The 7,380-nt window shown below is 37.9% G+C and overlaps 1 protein-coding gene across 1 annotated transcript in view; it reads left to right on the forward strand.

Annotated features, from left to right (window-relative positions):
* LOC104951087 (BTB/POZ domain-containing protein kctd15) overlaps positions 1–7,380 on the forward strand; it is a 292,312-nt gene that overhangs the window by 30,766 nt on the left and 254,166 nt on the right. The gene's annotated exons all lie outside the window — the stretch shown is intronic.

The raw sequence follows: 7,380 nt of genomic DNA on the forward strand, positions 1-7,380 counted from the left end.
CCCCTCCGCCTCCCCGAAGGCTCGCAGCGGTGCAAGTAGAAACTCGGCTCTCACCCCCTGCTGCTGTGTCATTCCCATGCCCTGCTTTCTGTAAAAAAATCGCCCTCCTACTCCGCGGCTCACTGGACCACACGGCAACAAACAAACTGATGAGTCAAATCTGGGGAGAAGTTACTGTACGGGATCTTTGACCCAGTTGGGTGTCATCAAAAACTCAGAATCAGAGCTGAGATTAAACCAGACTAGTTCAATCTGAGCAGAAGTTACTGTACAGCTGCTGATCCTGGGATCTTTGACCCAGTTTGGTGTGGAAAACTCAGCAAAAACTAAGAATCAGAGTTGAATTTAAACCAAACATCTGCAGGAATTACCCTTTTTTTTTTTTTTAGGGAGGAAAGAATAAAGGCATGTTTTCTCACTGATGTTGCAATTGCAAATCACAAAATTGGCGTTTAATCCGTTTGCTGGTGAGCTCTCCAAAAGCTCTCAGTGAAATTTGATCAGAAGTTGCCGTACAGCTGCCGAACCCCAGACCTTTGAGCCAGTTTGGTGTGTGGAGAACTCAGCGAAAACTAAGAAGCAGAGTTGAATTCAAACCAAACATCTGGGAGGAAGGAAAAAAGGCATGCTTTCTCACTGATGTTGCAATGAGAAGTCACACATGGACGTCTAACAGATTTTAAGGGGTGCACATTATAATAAAACTTAAATGGCTGCAGATAAAGTGAGAAAAAGGAACAGAAAATGCAGTTTTTGGAGTTTGTCATTCTGTGCAATAACCAAACCTTTTGACTCAATGACAGGTTCATTACACAGCTAAGAGAACTTCATATTGTTCACACGTTTTCGATGAAGTGCTGGTCAGTGTTTCAGCCACTTTACATGGCATTCACTCCACCTCTGAGGCGGGTCAGTTGTACAGTTATTGTATATTGAATTATCAGGACTCTGGGTTTCAAACGGGACCCTCGTGTTTTTAAGAGACCTCTAAGTCCTCGTCACAAAAAAAAAGAAGAAGAATGGAAATAATTCAAAAGCATTACATTGTGTACATATGGATTAAAACATTTCAAAGGGTATAATAAGGTGCAAATGTATATTATTTAAAGTGTTTAAAACAATTAGACTGTGGTATTAAAGGGCATGTGTTCATTTACAGTGTCTCCATTTGACTTTTCTTGCATATTTGCGATAATAAAAGGATGTACTGATGTATAACTGACCGGTGTCTCTTTGCTCTCACGTTCTTCCACTTACCTTTCAAAAGGAAAAATCAAGTAGTAGTTTGAGCGTTTACTTCAGTCATGAAACAGCTTCATTTTGCTTTAATTGGTGATTTTGGAGATTCAGATGATGCCTATGCATTGGAGGAATGTTAAAAGCACATTTAACAAGTATTGTACTATTTTGACATCCTGTACTCCAGTATTTCCAGTTTATGCTACACCATATATTTCTACTCCACCACATGTACTTTTAAATCCATTACATTTACTTCACATTCATATTTACTTGCTACCTTTCTACATACACATGATATCCTTGTATGATATGTTGTATTACATGTACCCAGTATTTAAAGTAACTAAAATAGCCTCAACATTGACAGACAATAAAAATGTATTTGTTGGTAATAAAATCAGAAGATTCTATAATAATGTAAAAAGAGCTATTCTGCATACTGAGTCCTTTTTCTGTACATATTGCTGAAAATACCTTTATTTCCACTTAACTCAACATTTCCAATTGCATACTTTTACTTATTGAGTATTTTTTTACTATGGTTTTGTGTTTATATATACTTCTACTACACTACACTTTGGAGGCAAATACAGTACTTTTACTTCCACTACATTTATTTCACTTACACCTTTAACAAAACATGATACAGTGTAATATGATGCAGTATTTAAAAATAATGTAGCTAGTATTTAAAAACGTACTTAAATTGGCTGAATATTGACAGAATAAAACACTTAAATAATAATACAAAACATAAACTGTATATGCTATATAAGAGCCGTTCTGCATGATGAGTACTTTTACTTTTGATAATTGAAGTACATTTTGAATTGGATACTTCTGTTCTTCCACTTAAAGGGGACCTATCATACAAAATGCACTTTTTGATGTCTTTTATACATAAATATGTGTCCCCGGTGTGTCGGGGAACTCACGCAGCATCAGAAAATAAAACCCTTTCTCTTTTCCTCCATACCCAAATCTTTTAAAAATCGGGGTGCAACGAGCGGATACAGATTTGCTGCCGATATGACGTCATATCGGCGACGGACCCACAGAAAGTTGCTATCAGAAACAATGCCTGACGTGTTTTGGACGCGATCTTTGTTTACATTAGCAAGCCTCGCTAACACTCAGAGCTAACCTGTACTGGAGAGCCCATGTGTTTGAAAAGCAGGAAATAAAAAAAGGAACTCACCTTGTGGTACACCTGCAAGAGAAAAGGCATTTGAGCTCCATACTGTTTCAGAAATAATCCTTGATGTGGTTTAGAACAGGATGGTGTTTTATCACAGCAGAATTTAACTTTATCTCCGGTAGAATTCTGATCAGGCATTAGCTCCGCCTCCTCTTTTTATTTTTTTAAGCTAAGGACCCAAGATCCGCGTTTCTGTGGGTGTTTCTCAATGTCAAGGAAAGCTGCTCCAGAGCCACTATTTCAAGGATGCTACGTCTTCGAGTCCCGCCGAAGGATTGTTCCGAATGTCCAGGATGCTTTGGAATTCACGAGGGGCCGGTTTGCCTTCGTTGCCGGGAACAATTTCGAGGCGCTTTGCACATGTGTAATTCCTTCCGAAAGGTCGTTTAAATCGCACAATGCTTTGCGCAGCGGACAATTTTCCTAAATAGTTTGGCCGGAAATCGGCGCTCACATTGTAAGGCGGAGGGCCTCGCATATGAACGCACACCTGTTTAGCCTGTTCCACCAGTCTTTGTTTTTCCGGGCTAGGAAAGGATTTTGCATCGCCTATCTGAAGGACCTTACTCGGAGGGACTTGTCCTATCCAAGGAAGCGTTGTCCTCACTGACATTGAAGAAAGACACCCCTCTAAACAGGGCTGCAAAAGAGGGGTATGAAGGGCAGTATGAGGCATGGCACGTCAACAGAACATTGTTTTTGTAAAATAGGTATCGGCCCTACAATATATTTTCAATATAGCAAATGAATAGGTCATGTTCCAAATTAAAGGACTGTTATCTTCTAACTGAGGCGTTTAAAGACCGTATATCTTTCTAATAGAGAGTTAAAGGGACACTGGCGTACTTGACGTTTTTTGATAAATCAATCAAACCAACCACCAATCATCATTCACGTTGTAATTCATATAGCAATACACAAATATCCCCATGTTATCTCAGCAGGCCTTTACAGTGGAACAGAAAGCAAATTCGCTCTGTCCTTAGACAAGGGTGTCCAAACTTTTCACTGAGGGCCCACATACAGAAAAATATTCAAAAGGGCGGCCACTCACTAGAGGTATATGTGCCTCATAAGTTAAGTTTAAGTTAGCAACAATCATCAAATGTCAAACGTAATTTATGCTTGATCAACAGCCTACATCACAGCTTTTCATCCATAGCGTTTGATTTATCCTAAAACAGAAACTTAGATTGCTTATCATAGAGGAAATACGGACGGGTAGATTTCAAGGTTGGTTATGTAAATAAGTTATTGGGCTTTTTTTCTTATCAACTTAGATTTGTTAGAACATAGTTTTCCTGAATTGATGACATGGTCTTATTAACACATGACACTACTGTGTTAATACATGTTACAGATATATTTACAGAAGTAACAACACAAAGAACAAGCTCAGGTTCATTCTGGCCATATTTCATTTATACGTTTGAATTTTTGCTGAGGGCGATTCAATGGCAGTGGACACTGTTTGAATGTTTTCAGAACACTCCCAAAGAAGCCAACCTACATCTCAGCCATGTGGTGTGTGTTGTATGCATCTTTCACTTCTGTAATTCGAACTGGATGAAATATTGTATTCCACGTTTTGGGGTGGGTCTGCGTTTAGTTTGGGCTGATCAGATCAGGGCTGCAGGGAATAGGACACATTTTTGAGAAACCAAATCATGTAAACCATCATTTTGCACGCGTTAAGTTGGGTCTTTTGAAAACTGCGCTCTGTTAATTCGCAGCAGAAACAGGGGACTTTCACAGTTGACAGGGCGCTTTGTTTTTGTTTTGCGCTGTTACGGAATGAAGACGCTGATAAGGTTGACTTTATAAAAACTGTCTCGCCAAAAAAACAGCTTTTCCCTTTTAAACGACTGAGGAATAGGAGAGGGAAATGTTTGCTCAGTGATGAATCATCTTTCAGGAACATTCCATTTTCTTTATTCCTGTAAGACTCAAGAAGGTGAAAAATGTGTTCTAATTCAGTTAAATTACAGGTGAAAGTAACTAAGTAACGATTTTTACTCCAAGTACTGTACATTTGTGAGGTACTTGGCCTACTTGAACTTTTTAACTACACCTACATTTAGGAGCAAAACCATTGTGCTTTTTTTTTTTCTCAACCACATTTAATTTGACAAGATTAGTACTTGGTACTTTGAAGGTATTTATTTCCTGAATGAATGAATTATGAAAATACGTAATATATGGATTAAAACAGCTTGCAGTAAAAAAGTCATTAAAGGTATCTACCAGCTGTTAGATACATGTAAACAGGGCCTGCATCTCAACAAATGTCGCTTGCCCCAAGTCGGCGGAGGGTTGTCGGGGGCCCCAAGCGAACCTTGGCCCCAAGTTCGCCAGGGGCCGGCCCTGCATGTACTGTAAAAAAACAATGTACCAATATTTAGCCTCGCAAAAATGAAGTATTGAGTTGCATAATTAACCTCAAAATTGCATACGATGACTTTAAGTAAAATGACAATCAATTTACTAGATCATAAAACAAATATTCCTAAATAAGAACCTCACCATCATAAAATTAATATTAAGGTAAATAATGTGAGTTGCGTTAAACAAAAGAAGAAAGATGGACAAAGTCGTCAAATGTCTCAGTTTTTGTCACAGCTTATATTATTCCTTTACCAAAATAGGTACAGAAATACATAGTATGTTTTTTTTTTTTTTTTTTTTTTTTTTTTTTTTTTTTTTTTTTTTTTTTTCACCCAAACAGGAAATTTCAAAGAATATGTATCAAGAGTTTTACCCAAAAAATAAACGTGGTTTCTAATAACACAATAGTTTTGATAAACAATATTTAGTTACAATCTTCCTTCCCCGCTGTTTTACATCAAGTTAATATTCACCTAATATTTTGGCTAAAAACGCCTTGTAATAATAAGAGTAAAATGTCTGTCCTGTGAAAAACAGAAAAGCAATAGAAAATCATAAATAAAGATCTGTTTTTTGTCCCACATAACATTGTTGTGCTTGTTTTTTAAAAACATGGTATTTGGGAGCTAGACAATATGAATCGTGAGCTTAAAAAGCCCATCAAAAAAAAGGGGGAAATTAATATATCAAGTTGTTAAAAATAACCTGTCTTTGTTAGAAGTTGGGCAACGCTGTTTCAATTTAAAATGAAAATTCCTTTGACTATGTTCGCCGCGACAGCTTCGAGTTGTCAGGTAAAAAAGTTGTTGTCAAAAATGAAACAAAACAAATTCTTAAAAATGTCACCAAACTGACTAGAAGAAGCTGGCATAGAGCCAGAGTTGTAGTTACAATAGAAAGAAAACATCAATTGACAATATTACAGAATACGATAAAAATTAAGAAAATCGACAAGGCGAGCAGGCCCTTTCCCTTTCTTCAGTCGGTTAGACAAAGATAGTGAAACAAAATGGGATACTTAATCAAATGAATTTGAGGCTGGAAAAACGTCTTTCTTCCTACAAATTAATAATGACTTAACAGCCAGTGATTATTTAATCTGGGATCAAATACAAAAACAAGTTGAAAGTGCTTTGTTCATCAGTCGCATTGACCGAAAGTAGGTAGAGGGGTTAAAGGGAGCATCAGGACACCATTACGCAACACTGAAAAATAGCTGCTTTGTTGAAATGAAATGCCAAATTATGTGGGCAGGTAGGACAGCGAGAAGTGAGAAGAGCGCGCGCGAATGTCTTTTTTGTGATCTGAGGTTTAGCACAATCGACACAACCCAACTTTAAGTGTTTCAAGAAGTGGACCGAGCACTACACACATCAGTCGTAAAAAAGAGTTCACATTCAGCGAGGGTAAATTAAAAAAACCGCGACAAGGGTGACCAATCAGAAACATGTGTCAAGACTATAATTTAGTGAATGCTTTTTCAAGAAAGGTCACCCGTGGACTTTTGTCACTGATTCTCATTTTTGCAAACCCTAATACTAAGAACCAAGGAATATTCCACTTCCCTAGAAAGAGAAACTGGACGACATACAAAATAATGTAATAAGATCAGCAGTAAATTGAAACGGCGGTTGCTGTTATTGGCAATCAAAACGATGTCGTCATTATAGAAACCGTAAATCTCGTATGTTGATGAGTTCAGCCTACCTTCATTGAAACTGTGCTCAAAACAAATAAGAGGCCATGGAGAAATTCAGTGGGCTGGCATTGAGGTGTGAATATAATTCCATTCTCGGACAAATAGTCTTACTTCGACGGTGGTTATGAAGCTAAATGCCAACGATGTTAAATAAAACATATCCTGCAACATTTAAAACACCGCCTTTTTTTCCATAAATTAAAGCAAATCCACAGCAGACGAATTCCATATGTACGGTGGCCGACAGGTGCACATGGTACAACGACCAAAATACATTTGCGTTAGCAATTTCAAAATAACAAAAAGTGCAAAACCATGGCAATTGAAGAAACAATCTAGGGCATCGACTGACGCAAACACCAAGCGCAGTGTTTTCTAAAAGCAGCTGGGCAATGAAACGGAAAACGATGCAGAAGGGCTCAACGGAATACCAGGGGAATCTAAAAGTGATGCACAAAGCTGGGGACCGAGCATTGTTGACATTTCAGGGAAATAAAATTGGGCCCAACTGTAACGAGGGTTCGCCTGCAGGTTTCGCCGAACTCAAATTTAAGACTTTAAGACCACTGTAGAATTTAAGACCTATTCAAGGCAAAATAAAGTAATGAAGGAAAAATGCTATGAAAACAGAAAGAATACGTCCCAATATTACTTACAAAGTAAACGATGTATTCATGTTCAGCCAATGAAGAACATACACAGGCTTAACAGGTAACACACAAACGTGTCCTCACACACACATCTAGGGTATGTGTGTTGTGTGGTCTGTGTGGTTTTAGGGCTGTGCAAATTAAATCGTATTTTAATCGGGGGCAATTAACCGATTTGGCCAAAATCTACGAAAAACAACAGAATC

This window comes from Notothenia coriiceps, unplaced genomic scaffold (assembly GCF_000735185.1).
Source record: "Notothenia coriiceps isolate Sejong01 unplaced genomic scaffold, NC01 NC01_scaffold00018493, whole genome shotgun sequence".
Classification (NCBI taxonomy): domain Eukaryota; kingdom Metazoa; phylum Chordata; class Actinopteri; order Perciformes; family Nototheniidae; genus Notothenia; species Notothenia coriiceps.